A 19,147-nucleotide genomic window follows, 5' to 3' on the forward strand; every position below is an offset into this window, starting at 1 on the left:
AATGTTTGTAGTTTTTTAAAAATATGTTTCCTTTTCTTTTTTGGTACAAAGTTTTGTAGATACCAACCGACGATCCATATTCTATGTTAGGAATTTAAGTTATATTTTGTAAAAATAATCAAAATAAGTAGAATTTATTACAAACCTTTACTATGAAAAAATTGCACAAAAGTTAAAAATCACAACTGGCTGTTGACACCACTAATTATTAACTGTCAACTCTGTAAAAAATAGCCTATAGAAAAATGCATAAGCGTAAATTTTCATGGCTAACTTTGTTTTTAAATAAAAGTTTTTGAAATTTTCGTTTCTTGCAAGATATTTCGCATAAGAACGTGTACCCCCGCTAAACTGCTCCCGTACCCCTGGGGGTACGCGTACCACACTTTGGGAAACACTGGCTTAGAACAAACAGAGTGGCGTAAATAACACCTCATCTGTCGCCGCGGTGCGGGGGGGGGGGGAGGAATACATAAGGAATTAATAAATTTCCGGAATTAATAAATTTCATCTATATTGGTGAGCCCTCTACGGCTTGCAGTATCTCTTAAACATATAAATAAAATAAAAACTATAATAAAATAAAAACATGAATAAAATAAAAACATGAATAAAATAAAAACTATAATAAAATAAAAACTATAATAAAATAAAAACTATAATAAAATAAAAACATGAATAAAATAAAAACATGAATAAAATAAAAACTATAATAAAATAAAAACATGAATAAAAAAAATCTATAATTTTTTTCTTTTTGCAAAAATATGAAGAAAAAAAAGAAGAAAGGAAAAAAAATTAGGAATTTTAAATTATAATAAAATAAAAACATGAATAAAATAAAAACTATAATAAAATAAAAACATGAATAAAAAAAATCTATAATTTTTTTCTCTTTGCAAAAATATGAAGAAAAAAAGAAGAAAGGAAAAAAAATTAGGAATTTTAAATTGTGAACGATAAAAAAAATAAAAACTATAATAAAATAAAAACATGAATAAAATAAAAACTATAATAAAATAAAAACATGAATAAAATAAAAACTATAATAAAATAAAAGCATGAATAAAATACAAACTATAATAAAATAAAAACATGAATAATTAAAATCTATAATTTTTTTCTTTTTGCAAAAATATGAAGAAAAAAAGAAGAAAGGAAAAAAAGTTAGGAATTTTAAATTGTGAACGATTATTTGAACGCGCGAAATCTAAATCAATGTATTATTTATTTTTTTTTAATCTCGCTTTTCATTGTTTTTCACTACGAATTTTCATAGTTTTTAAAATCCCGGCAATTTTAACTCGTCTGAATTATGATGCGCGAATTTCGAATTTTAGTAATGCTTTTAAAGCTCTTTATTTGAGCCCATTTCATAGTTAATCCATGTTATTTTCGATCGCGTTTTACCGGAAGTAAAATTTCCAAGAGCTACCCAACCCCCCTGTCTCGAATTTCCAAATGTTTCTTGTCCGATCTTTTAAATACAATATTATAACGGCTCGAGACTTCCGAATCGGGCAAGTAATAATCTTTTTTGGTGTACGTTATTTACGTCAGTCTTATCGTAAAAACAGGCTATTTTTCTATTGCTTACTTTCGACAATACGCATTTCCTCATGGTTTTGAAAATACAGATATTTTTAATATACTATATTAATACGACACTAAATCGAGAATATGCACTTTATTTGTGCCAATTTCATCGAAAATCTAAGAGGTTTTTTATCGTTCTTTCAACAGTTTTTGATAGGCTTCTCCACAGGATTTCAAAAATCCTGATATTCTTGAACTGGCATTATAACAACTTGCAACTTTCGAATCAGGCATTTTTAATCATTAATTTTGATGTGTTTTACTACTGCCGATTTCATCGTCCATCCATGTTATTTTACAATCGTTTTTTTTTTTTTTTTCTTTTTAAAATTGCCATTCCCTTTTCTTTTATGTCTCGAGTTTGATTTTTTCAATACAACAATATTATTACACAACGCGAAATTCGACTGTAAGATTTAAAGCGTTTTTGATTTTTTTTTGCTTAATTTCTAATTTTTGGTAGTTTAAAAAAATAATAAGAAAAAACTTTTATGATTTAACATTCATGAAATCTCTTATAATTAACTAATTAGCAATGTCCTAAGGTTAAGAATATATGGAACTTAATCCCAAATGAATACTGAATCCTATTTTGAGCAATAATGCGTGTTTTTTAATTTTATTTTAAATCACTTTAGACCCCATTTGATTTCTTTAATTAAATTATTTAATTTGCAGTTATGTTCTCAAAAAATATTTATCTCTTTATTTTTTACTTTCATTCAAGAACATTACAGTTAATTGATTTTGAATTATACTTTTTTGTTTGATGTGATATAAAACAGTCACTTTTTTCCTATCTTTATATTTTTCGATAAATCTGTGTATTTATTTACTTATTTTTGATAAAAAGGAAATATTTGAATTTATTAGAGTATTATTTTGGTTTTCCTCAGTTGTTAATGTTAATGTTTAAGAGAGTTTAATTTTATACAAATATATTACAAAGCTGACTGATAAAAAAGAAAGCGTTAGTTGAATGAATTAAGATAACAAAAAAAGAATAAAAATTATTTAAAATAATTTAATTTATTGGAAATTTATCCCTTAGTGACTGATGAAAAGAGCTGTGTGTAAAACACTTATGATGTTTACATATATCTAAACTCTTGGGAACGTAGCCCTTCATTCAGAAAGGTAGTGCACCCTATTAGATGAATTCAATGCTGTTACTCAGTAACAATGTACTTTTCTAAATTCCGCCTTTTCATCGTGATTATTAATTCTTTGCTAATTCATATTAAAATAATTTAAATTAAAATCTATAAATTTATATAAATTAGAATAAAATGAATGATTGTAAATTAAAATAAAATGAATGATTATAAATTAAAATAAAATGAATGACTATAAATTTCCGATTGTCTCTTCACAGTGTTCTTGTCTCATATAATATTTTTCAAAAAATTGTGAATAGTCTAAGAATAAAACAAAATTTAAACAAAACAAATAAAAACAAAAAGTTAAAAATATAACTGGAAAAAAAAGAAAATATGGACAATAGGGATTTTTTTTATCTGAAAATTAAAGCTTAATGGAAAAATTATTTTTGATATAAATGTGGCATGTGTACAGGATGGATGGAATTCTGAAGTTGAAAACAAATTGTAAAATTTGTATTGGAAAAAAATGTTTTAAAGATTGCGTTTCATCTGAATTTTCAACTGTGTAAGAAAGAATTAATCAATTTTAATGAATAAAATGTGGAAAAAATTGCATATAATTATTAAATACAATCTAGTTTAAAGAACAAATGTGTTAGTCGAACAACATTATTATCACAAAAAACTTAATATTGATATTTCAACGGTAACTGTTGTACAAATTTTCGAACTTATTAATTATTCTTACTGTTCATGTATTTCATTTCAATTTTCTAACTCAGCTGTATACTTGAACAATAGCGCAAAAATCTTAACATTTTCTTATGACAAAGCATATATATAATGAAACTGCATAAATTATTCATGCTATGCCTTGTGATTGCTCTTTTTAGGTGCCCCTAAATACTTTTCATTTTTTAATGCTTATAAGTTCAATTCTTTTAACTCTTATCTGAAATATTTAGGATCCTCTCAATCATCTTTCATAATTTATTGCTACACAGTAGACAGCCTATTTTGTAAGTTTTTCGTTCTTTCACAAATGTTGTTGAAGGGAAGGGAAGCATCACTTAAAAAAAAAAAAAAGTTTAGATCGATAGTGGTGGTGCCATCTACAAAGGCGTTATTGAAATATAAATTTTTTAAAATGATTTGTGCAAATTGGTAATTAAATGCATTGAGTTTGGGAAAAGAATTCCAAAATGATACGTTCAAATTGATTCGAATTATGCAAGTCAATTTAATGCAAAAATTTCCTCATTTTGTCGATGATTTTAATAAAGTTCATTCTATTTCGCATTAAAGTTAAAAACATTAGCCTAAAATTTTTTAAAGCTTTAGAATTCATCACTTTGTTATGAACTCATACCTCCCTCAAATTTACCTACACTCAATAAATAAGTGTCTCAAAATCTTACATTATTGCTTAGACTAATTGGGTAACATGCTTTATATTAGTAGCAGCAAATGCATCACATGTATGCTTGGGTCGCATTTTATTATGTTTATGAAATACACTCTATAACAAAAAAAATCGACGCACTAAGACGCGCAAAATCGACGCTCGATCAGGCTGGAATGATACCGACTGGCGACGTATAGTCTTTAGCGACAAATCCCGCTTCCAACTGTGCCCTGACGATCATCGAAGACGTGTTTGGAGACGCACAGGGCAGAGGGGGATCCTGCCTTCACTATTGCACGCCACACCGGCCCTCAACAAGGCATTATGGTCTGGGGTGCCATTTCCTTTGACAGCCGGACCCCTTTGGTCGTCATTAGAGGTACACTTACTGCACAGCGGTACGTCGACGACATCCTAAGACCTGTTTTGCTACCGTTCCTTTTGCAGCACCCTGGGCTGGTTTTTCAGTAGGACAATGCCAGACCACATACGGCACGTGTTGCTATGAACTGTCTGCAAGCTTGTCAAACTCTACCTCGACCTGCCAGATCACCAGACCTCTCTCCCATCGAGCATGTCTGGGATATGATAGGAAGGCGATTGTATCTGGCACGGAATGTTGATGACCTCGCTCGACAATTGGATCGAATTTGGCAGGAAATACCGCAAGAGACCATCCGGGAGCTTTATCAGTCTATGCCACGCCGTGTGGCAGCTTGTATCCAGGCTAGAGGCGGGTCAACACCTTATTGAACTTGTTACTGCAACTCTGCAATAAATTATTCAATTGTTCTGAAATTTTAATCATTTACTATTCTGTACATTGTCTTCCTATCCACCAATTTTCGTTTCAATCGGACAACTTCTTCCTGGTGCTTCGATTTTTTTGTTATAGAGTGTATTTCTTATGTATTTTTTATTAAGTAATCACATGTGAAGACTTTATTGAGTCAATTAAAAACGAGTGAACAAAAGAGGACAGCGATCTTCTTGTAAATATATTTTATTCAATACATGAAATGCTGCCTTTTCTCTACATTGAATGATCGTTAAATACTATGGATTGCATAAATATATTTGCATTTAAAAACTGTAAATAATTTATTTGAATTTCAGTTCGCAATTGCTCCATTTTAACGTCTTAATCACCAGTCATTGTACATTTAACATCGAATAAAGATAGTAGAAAAGAAACTGAACATTGATTCTTGCAAAGCTTTTTATCCATCAACTATTAAGAGAATACGAATTTCTAATGAAAAGGCAGAAAATCATTACTTTGAATAAAATATAACATACAATATTACATACCCTTTTAATAATCTTTTATTATTTCTTGATACGCTTTGATTTGTCGCATTCTTGTCGCATAAGCACGCCATTTTCTGTTCTGTAGTCGTCTGCACTAAGGACAGGGATACTGATATAATCTAATTCTTACAAAGTTCCTAGCCCGAAGGGCTATCTACTTCTCCATCGAAGATAAGAGTCAATAAGGGAAGAGTGGGATTGGATATTTTTGTAGATATTTGAAGTAGGCAACTGGAACTGGGAGTTGAGATTCTTTGTTGTGCATGAGATCATCAGAGTTATGGGGATTTACCCCGGAGAATGGAGGTCAGAAGCGATATCGCTTCTTCGTTATTTAAGACCTCCTGCAGCTCTTTGATGATGTTGACCAGCCTAATTGATGTTGATGCTTTTCTATGATGTTGGAATTTTTTCCAGGGGCGGGCCTCGCACCCCGAAAATTTTGTAGTGTGCTCTTTGTTGCAGTTCCAACATCTAGGTGGAGTAGATATTTCCTTGCGGCATTCAAATGAGAAGTGGCTTTCGGCGCACTTCAGGCATCTCGGCGGCGCCGAGCATGCACTTTGTGCGTGGCCGTAGGCATGACATCGAAGCATTGGAGTGAACTTCTGCCGCCGCGGAATCTCTCTATTTTGACCGGGAACCGATCGATGTGGAAAACTAGATGCTGATTGGCCGCTTCTTTAACGATCACTAGGAAAAGTGGGAGGAGCCTATAGGTCCACCCACTCGCTTCTTGAACTGGACGATCTTGAGGATATCTATGTTTAATTTTTCTATTTCTAGTGAAATTTTACTGGATTCAAAGTTCACAGGAAGTCCACGAATGAGAAATTTTCTATTTGTCTTGATTGGAACTGGTGGAACATCAGAGGAGGTCTCTTTCGTGGGTTCAGGAAGTTTCGGAGCTGGGAGAGGTGCAGGAGTCGATTCAGAGAGCTTTCTCTTCTTCTTCTTTTTCCTTCTCTTCTCCGGTCTTTTTGAGTCAGGATCGGTCTTTGTGGTGATTTCGGAGGCAGGACAGGGAGGCGTTACTCATCATGATTAGTATACTGCGCTACTGCGCATGCATGAAAAGATGCCTTGAAGGGTCATCCTGTTTCCTCAGGAATCACAGACATCCCCCCGCTATGCACTACCAAACTGAAACCGTGGCGAAATATGTTTATTTTGATCAAAAAACGTACTTTTTAAGAGAAAAAATGCCTTTTTTCCATCAAATTCAGGTTTACCATTTCCAATTGCAGGGGAAGGGGGGGGGTCGACGAAGTTTTGAAAAACTATTTTCTTTTTACGTTAACCGCTTTGTCTGTTCCAAAAATTTCCAACTCAAATCTTATTTTAATAAGTCACATTTCATCTTCATATCACTAGAATGATTAATTAAACAATAATAATTCTTTCACAAGAAGTTAAAAGCAATGAACCAAAAGGCGTATGTGCATTATAATTTCGATGAATTAATAAACTTTTATTAATTAATTTGTAAATAAGAAACAAAATAAATTGAAAAATAGGGTGTAAAAATTTTAATACTTTTAGAAATTTGAGATTTTAAGTCTAAATCTAAATTATCATGCTATTTAACCCATAAAGAGAGCGCTTAAAGACTAATTTAAAAAATATACTCTACTATGATTTAGAAATAAAAGAATTCATCATTTCTGTTACCAATTATACCCTTGATCGTCCCTGTTTGAAAAAGGTTTAGAAACATTTATACATCCTTAAAATTAAGAAGAAAAAAAATTTTTTTTTGCACACCGCTTGATACAAGATGACACTGGGGGACATAATCTCCGCACCCGATTTAGGTAAAATCTGCATAAATGCAAAAAATTGTGAAAACATTACTAGTATAAGAAAACAATTATACGAGTAATTAAAATAATTTTTTTTTTTTGATATTTCAGTTTCGTACCCAATTGTTTTGGAGAAAAATTGGTGTAATTTATTTCAACGTTCGGTTATCCTACTCTGTACTAACGATGACTGAGTGTGAGTTTCATAGAAAAAGCAAAAATTGTGTTAGAAATCCGTCTGTATAATCAATTTCTTAAGATTGGCGTTGACGTCCACCATTCATCTTCGCTGCTCAAAATCTGTACTTCGTTTGGGATCTGGAATTGGGAGTGAAACAGATACGCCCATTTTTTTATCCTGGCAGATAACTTCACAAAAGATGTTTTCTGGTTAAAAAAAAAAAAGAAGAAAAGAAAAAATCTTACCAAGCATGGAGAAGCATTCGACGTTGAAAGCGTTAACACAAACATACAGCTAGTTGTATAAATGCAAAATTGTTCTACCTTTGAAATTATTTACTGATGCTCTTTGCAATTTAGTAAAGATTAGTATGCGTTACGTTTTATAATGTAATTATTAATTATTTAGTATTCTGAGAAAGTAAGCGTTACGTTTCGTAGTAAATAAAAATTCATTAAGATCAAGTCACCAAGCTTTCAGTTTTTTTTTTAAAGAGAAAAGCTCAGAAACTATTCGCCCAATTGAGCTGGCTAAAATGTTATTTTTTGGGACCACATCTTCCAGACTACAGCTACCCTCTATGTTTTGGGGGTCAGGAATCATTAAAAAGGTACGCTTATATAGAGAAAGTACGTTTTTGTGTCTGATTTCGTAAATTAATTAACTGATTAGCATGCTTATGGTTACCCGTTCGAACCATTATGATTGTCTGAGTCCTAGTACAGTAGATCGCCGATTATCCGAACTGCTCCGGACCGAACGTTGTTCGGATAAAGAAAAGTTCGGATAATTGAAAAGTTATTTATAATCTAGTTTAAATGAATATTATTTATGCACTAACTTCCCTTCACACTTTTTCCATGCTTAGGACTGGCAGTAATATCTAAAGTAGCTCTAGCGTGTCTAAAAGTTTTTTTTTCCAATTTTCTTTAATACTTTCTTTCATTTTGAATTTTTGTAAATCTTGTTTCAGCTTTTTATAACTTTTTTGTCAATTACTAATTTTACCACATTTTTCTTTATTTTCCACTGCAAAGAAATCCAGCAAAGACTTTTGTTTCAAAGAAGATGCTTTTTTTTTCTTTTTTTTAGCAGCCATATCCTTTATCCTTTTTAAATAAATCAACTGAACTGGATCAAAATCATTTTGGCTTTCTAACTAATTCATTGCAATATCTAATGAAATGCATGCTTCTATATGGGAATTTCCACTCTCTTAAACTTGATCACCTACTTTTCCTCTTCGGCTGTGGAGTTCCGGTTTTCATTCAAAATTTCATCATCATTTTAAATTTGAAATCCTGGTTCGTTTGCAGTGTTTGGACACCAGTTTTCCATTTCTTCTGCTGCATAACCTGGCATCTTTTCATCCGGAAGATCTACTGGCTCAAAAACTTCAGTTTCGTTTGTTTTTCTGTTAATTATATTCCAAGATTTTCTAAGCGTCGATGTTTTTACTAAATTCCAGGCATCCGCTATCATCATGCTGCATTCTTTTAAATCAAAAGCGTTGATTGAATCTCGAATATCCCCCTGATTTTGTTCATCCGATAGTAAAATCTTCCTTAACCTCTTGGGGACGGGTGATTTAGAAAAGCATTCGTACAAAATCAGGATCAGGACGTAATTAAATAAAAAACGGTAACTTAAATGCAGTTTCTAATTTGACAGACTTACTTTGCTTTTACTTTAATTATTGTTAGTTTAATCATATATATAATCAATGTTAATTCAAAGTATAACTAAATAGTTCTATTTTGAACAAAGTAATAGTGAATTAAATAAATCAAACAATTATAACTCCGCCCACAAATAAACTGCTAAAGAATTACTTTGATTACCAGTTTTATCTCTTTACCCTGGTTGATACGGTTTTATGCTGGCACGTATTAGTGACAGTCGGCGAAAGGGTTAATCATACGCAATACAGAAGGCTTGAATGTTCAATGCATGTATATTTCAATATATACATACCTTCCGCGCATATACCATGCAGAAAGTGTTCGTATAGCGGAAAAGCTCATGTTTACAATTACACTGCTGGCATGGTGGCCGAGCGGTTAGCGTGCCTGATTGCGAAGCCATAGGCTGCGGGTTCGAATCCCGCTCTGGGCATCGATGTTTCTCTCTCTCTTTGTGCTGTCCTCTGTTGTGTGTGTGTATGATGTGGCAGTGTGGCGTGGATGTTGCTCGCCTCCGTGACTTTGGTTCATAGGTGCCCACTGGGTAACGCGAAATGAGCAACAATTCTGGCATAGTATAGGCAAAGATTCAAATTCAGTGTCTGTTATTGGGAAAAAAAACAATTATAGTATTTGTTTATAAATACACATAAAAATTAATATATTTAAATACTGGTAGAAAAAATATTAAGCAGTGTTTTTGATATTTTAATGAAATTAGAAAACTATCCTATTTTTAAGACCATTTCCATTAGATTTAATCAATGACAATGCAAAGCAAATACAATTGAAAGTAGTGGTGGTACGGAACTCACTATTTTTTCCAGAACTCTATTAAAGTTATGATGTTTCATACTTCCTTGTAAGTGCTTAAATAAAGGAGAATCTACGAAATATTATAGATTTTTAAAATTTTTTTTAACAGTTTTAACATTTTGTACAATATGATATTTTTGAAAATTAAATTTCATTCACATTTTTCGTGATTTTATTGAATATGTTGTTACCATATCCAAGATATTCGTACTGCGGAAGAAAGAAGAGAAATTAGGCGTTACTGTCTAAAGTAAAGTTCACCATTTTTTGAACGATTAAATTTTCAGAAAATGACAAAAAATGCATACATGAATATTTCTCTTTAGTCTCTATTAGAGCATAGGGAAGCTACCATTGCTTTCTGTCTTCCTCCATTTGTGGTTGACTCCTTCCATGTTTTGCAGAAGGCATTTTATTCATGTGTAACTATCCTTCGCCAACGTGAAAGAAAATATTAATATTTAAAGAGGAATTATTTGTATATAGTATGCGAAGGCACCGAATTCGAGTATATATTTTAAGACCACTTAAATGGTACTCGAGTTAGTATTTGTTCCATCCCCTGAAAAAACGTTCAATGTTGCAATAACAGAGGAGAGAAGATTGTAATTCTTCTTTGAAGTTAGTAAAAAAAAGAGCTTATTCTAGAAATCGAAATTTATTTATTGAAATTTTTTTAAGAAAAATATATTTGTGTAATTAAGGAGTTAAAAATAGAGGTAGCAATTAAGAATCGATATAATACAATTTCTAGAATTATTTTTATTATTGTTATTTTCAATAAGAACTTAACATATAATTTTATAATATGTAATTTTAAAAAAAATGGTCCTTTTAATTCTTTTAAGATAAACAAACACTGACTAAAATTTTATTCGTTTGTGAAAAATCATGAATCTTTAATAATATTTTGAAGTAAGTAGAGGTAACCCCTAAGAACCAACCAACCCCTATCAACGACCAATTTTACTGTGGAACACAGAATGAACTCTCCCGAGAGCATAGATATAATATATTAGTATCTATGCTTAGGGTTGCAAATTTGTTGCAGCGCGAATTTTCGCGAACGTTTCCGCGAAATTTCAAGTATTTTTCCAAAAATTCGCGAATTTTTTAAAATTGCGCGATTTGAACGAAAGTTATTCAATTCACGTGATTTAAATGAAAATTATTCGCAATTTGAAGTTATTTTTTTCTGTTTTATCTGATCAATAAAAATATATTTGTAGTTATTATTTTTCTGAAGTTTAAAAATTGATTATATTTTTTCAAAGCATTCACAAAAGTATCTAGCAAAATGACATTAGAATTGGGTTAGGCTCTATACAAGCTCCTCGCTTTTGTATTGAAATTGAATACCATGAACAAACTGAAAGATAACATTTTCTACGTTCTAATTCTTCATAAATCTATCAATTCTTATCTCCCCCTCCATTGACCAGAGGGACAGTCCTCTCACTGTATGAGCCCCCATCTTATAGCACTCACCAAGCAAGGGGGGGGGGGGCAACCACAAGACATTTGTAGTTAACAAATTATTTGGGGAGTTGAATTTCATTGCTGGAATTAATAGGACTGAAAAGTTGATTGAAGACTTATCTTTTTGTTGACTGATTGACACCAATGCCTCCCTTTCCTAACAGTCAACTAGAATATAAAAGATAAAGGAAAACAAAAGAAGAAGAAAAATTGACTCTTTCGCAGGATATTCCTAGTAGTGAGAAGATACATATATTTACACTGATTATTTCAATAGGTACAGAAAGGCATGTGGAAATGCTTGTTAACAATAGAATACTCAAGAGCGGCTCTTGTAATCTTTTGATGGATAACAGGAAAGTGTATTGTAACTTTCATTCCTACAAAAATAATGCAAAGTCTACTGAAAATATCTCATTTCATTTTCAAGCGAGGTTAAGGAAAGTTTTCGGTTCTTCTTAGATGGTAAAATGAGCCATACGAGCAAGATAACTGCTCTCGAGCGTTGTAAGCAATATAAAAAAGGAACTTTTGAAGTAAGAAAGAATCTTTTGTTTTGTGCTAATTGCAATGTTCCAGTAGATTTTTCAAGGAAAGATAGCTGTGAAAAACATTTAAAAAGTAAACTACATCTAAAAAAGAAAACCAGTGAACCCAGTGTAACTCAAACAGGTATTGAAAAGTTGTTTGAAAAAAAAACCCATTCAAGAGCAACACCGTGGTGTTCAACTTTCAAAGTTGGTAGGTGTATTTGCAGCGGCAAACATTCCCCTGAACAAGCTAGATAATCCTGCACTGAAGGGTTATCTGGAAAATTCCCTTAAAGATATTGGTGTCATTCCAAGCTCTAGCCACTTACGAAACCGCTACCTGCCTAAGATTCACGAATTTCATAAAAATCAAGTTGCCGATATTTTATCCTCTGCAGCTGGTGCAAGTATTTCGACGGATGAAACTACAGACTCTGAAGACAGATATGTATTAAATGTGTTAGCAGTTCCATCTGTGGACATACAAGATGATAGTTCTGGCATTTCTTTATCTGCTTTTTTCTTAGAAAGCATACCACTGGAAAATGTAAATTTCAAACTGTAAGCGAAGCAGTTATCCAGTGTTGTCAAAAGTGCAAGCTTCGTTTTAATACCATTTCATCTTTCGTTACTGACAATGCGTCTTACATGAACAAAGCATGGGAAAAAAGTTTGAAAGCAGTTTTCTTGAATGCTGTTCATGTGATTTGCAATAATGCACATCTTTTAAATCTCCTAGGAGAAATATGACAAAATCAATTTGAAAAAGTGAATTCTTGTATTGTGCATTTAAAGCGTGCATTCACAGCATGTCCTTCACGTAAGGGTCGATTTCGAGCCTTTTTAGTTGAAAAGGGCAAAAACGCCGCTCTACCACCGGTTCCCGTACAAACCAGATGGAATAGCTGGCAGCTTTGTTTCACGCAAATTACTTAGCTGAATATGCAGAGTTCTTCGATAAAGAGCAACAAAATAGCAGTAGTTCTTTGATCAGCACGATTTCCGAAGAATGTTGTAACGCAGAATTGAGTGAAGATTTAAGAGAGATTGAAAAATATGCATCTTTAATTTTGAATCTATTAAATTTATATGAAAAACAAAGAATAAGTTCGCATGTTATTTTTAATGAAATATCTGATCTTGCTGAAGATTTAAAAAGCAAATCTATAACCTGCCAGCACTTGAAATCTAAAAAAGCTTTAAAATCATGCCAGGAAAAAATTCAGGCATACTTTTTTGAAGGCAATATTACAACACACAGATTTCGTCAACCAGCATCAAGCTTTTTTAAAGCATGCAGAGCTTTTGATCCTTTTGATCAATTCAAATACTTAGATGTTTTCCAAGAAGATGATAGTTTTTTTGTTTTTAACTCTATACCCATGTTTGAGGATGAAGAAGAGTTGAAGAACGAATTTAATGCTTACAAAGCGACAGTTAATGAACTACGCGTTGAAAGTAGACAATTAATTAAGTTTTGGAAATCGAAGATGGAACGCTATCCAAAACTGTCTAAAGTGGCAATTCGATGTTTGTCAGTACCAACTAATAGCGTGGATGCCGAACGATCTTTTTCAAAATACAAAAATGTTTTGAGTGATGAAAGGAGAAACATTAGCGAGAATAACCTAACCATGTATAATATTTTGTATCAAAATTCTGTACATTTAAGTAACTGCATTAATATTGCTTAAAAGTAAAATTTTTTAACTTTTTTATGTTTTTTATTATTTTTAAATTTATTTTCGGTGTAAATATCAGTGCATATGTAATCAGCGAAAATTTCGCGATTTTTTAAAACTTTTGCGCGAATCACCCACAAATTTATGTCTTTTTTTCCGCGACAAACTTGCAACCCTATCTATGCTCTATTACTATATTAGCCCCTGCCCGAGAGGTTTCCCTGTAAATAAATATATAATAACACTTTGAATTACTTTTGATCCAATTGAGTACGTTAGTACTTCTCTTCAGTATGAATAGTTCAAGCTCCTTACTTTAAATTAGCTGTTTCATTGCTGTAACCAATGTTTTAAGTTACAAAGTCAATACATAGACTTTCAGTCTTTGTACAAACACAACTTTTCCTTTTCATGGATTTTGACTCTAGAGCAGAGGTCGCCAAAGTGGTCTATATAGACCCCCAGGGGTCTATTTAACAAAATTGGGGGTCGATCTGAGCCAGGGATCGATCTGAATCGGAAGGGTCGAAGAAAAAACAGTTCTTAATACGTAAATCCCAAATATCTAATTGAGTATGTAAAATTTGCGAATTTTTTTTATAATTGACTTAATATCAGTTTCTTTATAGAGCATAAATTAATAAACGCATCATCAAAAACGTGGACATCAACCTGCAAGATGAGTTTGTTAAATTATTATCGGATCTTGAAGCAAAGACGCTTTTTAAAAATTAAACAATAAGTAAATTTCGAACAAATATAAATATAATGCAAAAATATGTAGAACTTTATGAAATAGCTCAGCCATTTATGATAGCATTTCAAAGTTCCTATATGGTTGAAGCCGGTTTCAGTCACGTAAATTCAATCTTAACTAAGTACAGAAATAAATTAAATGTGGAGTTACGAGGGGATTTAAAATTGATCAATTTTGAACCCAATATAGCGTTACTTGCAAAAAAACACCAGGCACACTCATCTCATTGGTTAAGAAGCAATAAATCTGTAGTTACTTTACTTACTATTTCTACTTATTTATAATTACTTATTATTTAATAAATATTAAGGTATTTAAATTTCAACATTAATATATTTTTCATAAAACTATTGTTACACAATGTACTATTACTTTAATAAATGTTTAAATCATGAAATAAATGTACAAACACCGTATCTAATAGAGTTTTATCTTAATTAACGGGAAATCACTACTGTTATGGGGGTCGATGGAGATTTCGAAAAATTATATAGGGGTCGATGATGAAAAAAGTTTGGCGACCCATGCTCTAGAGCCTCCCTCAGAACATGAAGAGTGGTCGAAGAGAAAATTGCACATATCAGATTAAACATACCTTCCGCGCACATATTGCACAGAAAGTTTTAGTAATAGATTATGAAAAGTAGAGTTTTTCTACAAATTTTTTTTTTTAATATCTATAAGAAATAGTATACTTAATTACTGGTAGATTAAGATATTGGATTGTGTTTTTGATACTTTAATGGATTTGGAAAACTATCATATTTTTAAGACTATTGCCCATTAGGTTTTGTCAAAGACAATGCAAGGAAAATACAATACCCTGTAGTGATGGTATGGAACTCACTATTTTTTCAAGTACTCTATTAAAATTATGATAATTCAAACTTCATTGTAAGTGCTTAAATAAGGAAGAATTTTCAAAATATTCTGGATTTTTAAAATTTTTTAACAGTTCTGACATTCTATGCATTATGATATTTTCGAAAATTAAATTTTATTCTCTCCTTTCGTGGTTTCATTAAAGATGTTATTACCATTCCCAGTATATTCGTACTGCAAAGGGAAAGAATAGAAGAGAAAGTAGGTGTTACTGTCTAAAGTAAAGTTCACCACTTTTTGGATGATTAATTTTTAAGAAAAAAACTTCAGTATATATCAATGTTACATAAGCAGTCAAAACTGAAGAATTTGTCATTAAATTGTTTTGTACAATCTATGTAAACATTCAAAACAATTTTAATTATCTCAAAAGAGCTGTAAACATTGTAAATGAAGAAAAAGAGATTTTTTTTAAAATTACTTATTACATTATTTCTTTTTTAGTACATTATAACGTAACAATAATTTCATTATCTTCAGCCTAAAACTAGCTTTATTTTTAAGAAATTTAGCAAAGAACATGTGAATTACCCTAACTACGTAAACTAATTATTAAGCGTTTATATATTATTATCATTATGTATAAAAAAAAAATATGAAGAAAAAAGTAGGCGTTACTATCTAACATGTTTTTTTTTTTAAATTTTTAATTTATTTATTTTTTGGACGATTAACTTTTAAGAAAATGACTAGTGCATATAAAATGCATCCGTGAATATTCCAATTTACTGTCAATTGGAGCATAGGAGCGCTACCATTGCTTTCCATCTTTATCAATTTCAATTAATTTTAAATTAATTAATTAATTTTAAAATTGCTTTACAATTAATTAATTAATTAATGTGCAACGGTCCTGCTCCCAGAAAGGAAATATTAGTATCAATAAGAAATTTTTTTCATAGTTAGTAAAAGCACCAATTTCGAGTATATATTTTAAAACCACTTGCATGATACTTAAGTTATTCACCCGGGAAAAAAAGAAAAAACGTTTGATGCAATACAGCGTAAAAAAGATAGCAATTCTTTAAATAGTTACCGTCAGATGGAGTGACTTGTGCAACGTGCTTATCAATTGACTTGGTGCAAACTATCATTCCTTCAATATTTGCGCTGTGCCATCTAGGGGCATTTTTTTAAGCTCGGTATCAACTGATTTGAATAGTCAACATTACGAACGGATGGTTTACTGAGAACAGGCAATGTAAACGTTCTTGAAAAATTGTGAGCTCAAGTTACAAACAGTTTCAAATTTTTTAACGTCGCAAAATCGGAGGCTGGCAAGTCTGCTCGGTTGAAGAAGTTCTATTTATCCTGCCCAGGAAGCTAGGTTATACTTTAAAAGTCTTATCAATTGGAATGACAAATCATGCATAATTTTTTGTTTTTAATTATTATAATGTTAGTTATTTAATAATTAACAGTTTGCACAAAGTCACCCCTCGTTGAACAAAGTCATCCCAGCTGACGGTACTTCAGCACAGAAATCTTAATTTATTGTTTACTCACATCAATTATACTAGAATCGAGAAAAAATGTGATTATATTGATGATGAGATATGATGAAGGCCCACGGATGCTTCCATCAAAGACAACATAAAATATAGCCCGGCAACCGCCTTTTTCCTATCCGACGGAGTTTTGTCCCGTAAATTTTGTAAATAGCTGTAAATACTTGAAAATAATTTTGTGCATTTATTATGTATTTCTCCTTTTCCCTGGGGCTATGTGGATACTGTGCACCTGAGAAGCTCGGGGGTAATACCTCGATGGGAGGCGAGGCAGTCTGTCACAAAACCTCTTCTCTCTCTCAAACTTGTTTGTTCAATCTCACTATTTCATTTTAATTTTCTCTCAGTAAAATATACTGAACCCCAACTTTCACCTTTCAGTTGCGCTTCGGCGATTTATTATTTATTTCCACTCAGATGAATTAGTTGGAGCCCCTAGCGGGGCTGACGCTAAGATAACCAGCACATATGAGTATGAGTAGGATGCTTCCATGTTGGACACCGGCGTTTATGGGTTTTCTTTCCAAAAATTTTATTATTGAATCAGATTTGGAAAGCTCTTTTCTTTAGGTATGAGTCAATGATTCGAAAAATATCTGAGAGTATATTTTGGATGATTAATTTGGTTATTAGTGCTTTATGCCAGACGTGGTCAAAGGCTTTAGGCACGTCTACTATAAAGAGAGTTGTGATTTCGTTTTTATAAATGACGTAACTGACGAAGTCCACAAGTCGGATGGGCTGTTTAATGGATGATGCTTCAATTTTGGACACCGGCGTTTATGGGTTTTCTTTCCAAAAATTTTATTATTGAGTCAGATTTGGAAAGCTATTTTCTTTAGGTACGAGTCAATGATTCGAAAAATAGCTGAGGGTAGATTTTGGATTATTAATTTGGTTATTAGTGTCTTATGCCAGACGTGGTCAAAGGCTTTAGGCACGTCTACTATAAAGAGAGTTGTGATTTCGTTTTTATAAATGACGTAATTGACGAAGTCCACAAGTCGGATGGGCTGTTTAATGGATGATGCTTCAATTTTGGACACCGGCGTTTATGGGTTTTCTTTCCAAAAATTTTATTATTGAGTCAGATTTGGAAAGCTATTTTCTTCAGGTACGAGTCAATGATTCGAAAAATAGCTGAGGGTAGATTTTGGATTATTAATTTGGTTATTAGTGTCTTATGCCAGACGTGGTCAAAGGCTTTAGGCACGTCTACTATAAAGAGAGTTGTGATTTCGTTTTTATAAATGACGTAATTGACGAAGTCCACAAGTCGAATGGGCTGTTTAATGGATGATGCTTCAATTTTGGACACCGGCGTTTGTGGGTTTTCTTTCCAAAAATTTTATTATTGAGTCAGATTTGGAAAGCTATTTTCTTCAGGTACGAGTCAATGATTCGAAAAATAGCTGAGGGTAGATTTTGGATTATTAATTTGGTTATTAGTGTCTTATGCCAGACGTGGTCAAAGGCTTTAGGCACGTCTACTATAAAGAGAGTTGTGATTTCGTTTTTATAAATGACGTAATTGACGAAGTCCACAAGTCGAATGGGCTGTTTAATGGATGATGCTTCAATTTTGGACACCGGCGTTTGTGGGTTTTCTTTCCAAAAATTTTATTATTGAGTCAGATTTGGAAAGCTATTTTCTTCAGGTACGAGTCAATGATTCGAAAAATAGCTGAGGGTAGATTTTGGATTATTAATTTGGTTATTAGTGTCTTATGCCAGACGTGGTCAAAGGCTTTAGGCACGTCTACTATAAAGAGAGTTGTGATTTCGTTTTTATAAATGACGTAATTGACGAAGTCCACAAGTCGGATGGGCTGTTTAATGGATGATGCTTCAATTTTGGACACCGGCGTTTATGGGTTTTCTTTCCAAAAATTTTATTATTGAGTCAGATTTGGAAAGCTATTTTCTTCAGGTACGAGTCAATGATTCGAAAAATAGCTGAGGGTAGATTTTGGATTATTAATTTGGTTATTAGTGTCTTATGCCAGACGTGGTCAAAGGCTTTAGGCACGTCTACTATAAAGAGAGTTGTGATTTCGTTTTTATAAATGACGTAATTGACGAAGTCCACAAGTCGGATGGGCTGTTTAATGGATGATGCTTCAATTTTGGACACCGGCGTTTATGGGTTTTCTTTCCAAAAATTTTATTATTGAGTCAGATTTGGAAAGCTATTTTCTTCAGGTACGAGTCAATGATTCGAAAAATAGCTGAGGGTAGATTTTGGATTATTAATTTGGTTATTAGTGTCTTATGCCAGACGTGGTCAAAGGCTTTAGGCACGTCTACTATAAAGAGAGTTGTGATTTCGTTTTTATAAATGACGTAATTGACGAAGTCCACAAGTCGGATGGGCTGTTTAATGGATGATGCTTCAATTTTGGACACCGGCGTT

Source organism: Parasteatoda tepidariorum, chromosome 5, assembly GCF_982258835.1.
Source record: "Parasteatoda tepidariorum strain Cologne lab strain chromosome 5, Ptep-v5.0, whole genome shotgun sequence".
Lineage (NCBI taxonomy): Eukaryota > Metazoa > Arthropoda > Arachnida > Araneae > Theridiidae > Parasteatoda > Parasteatoda tepidariorum.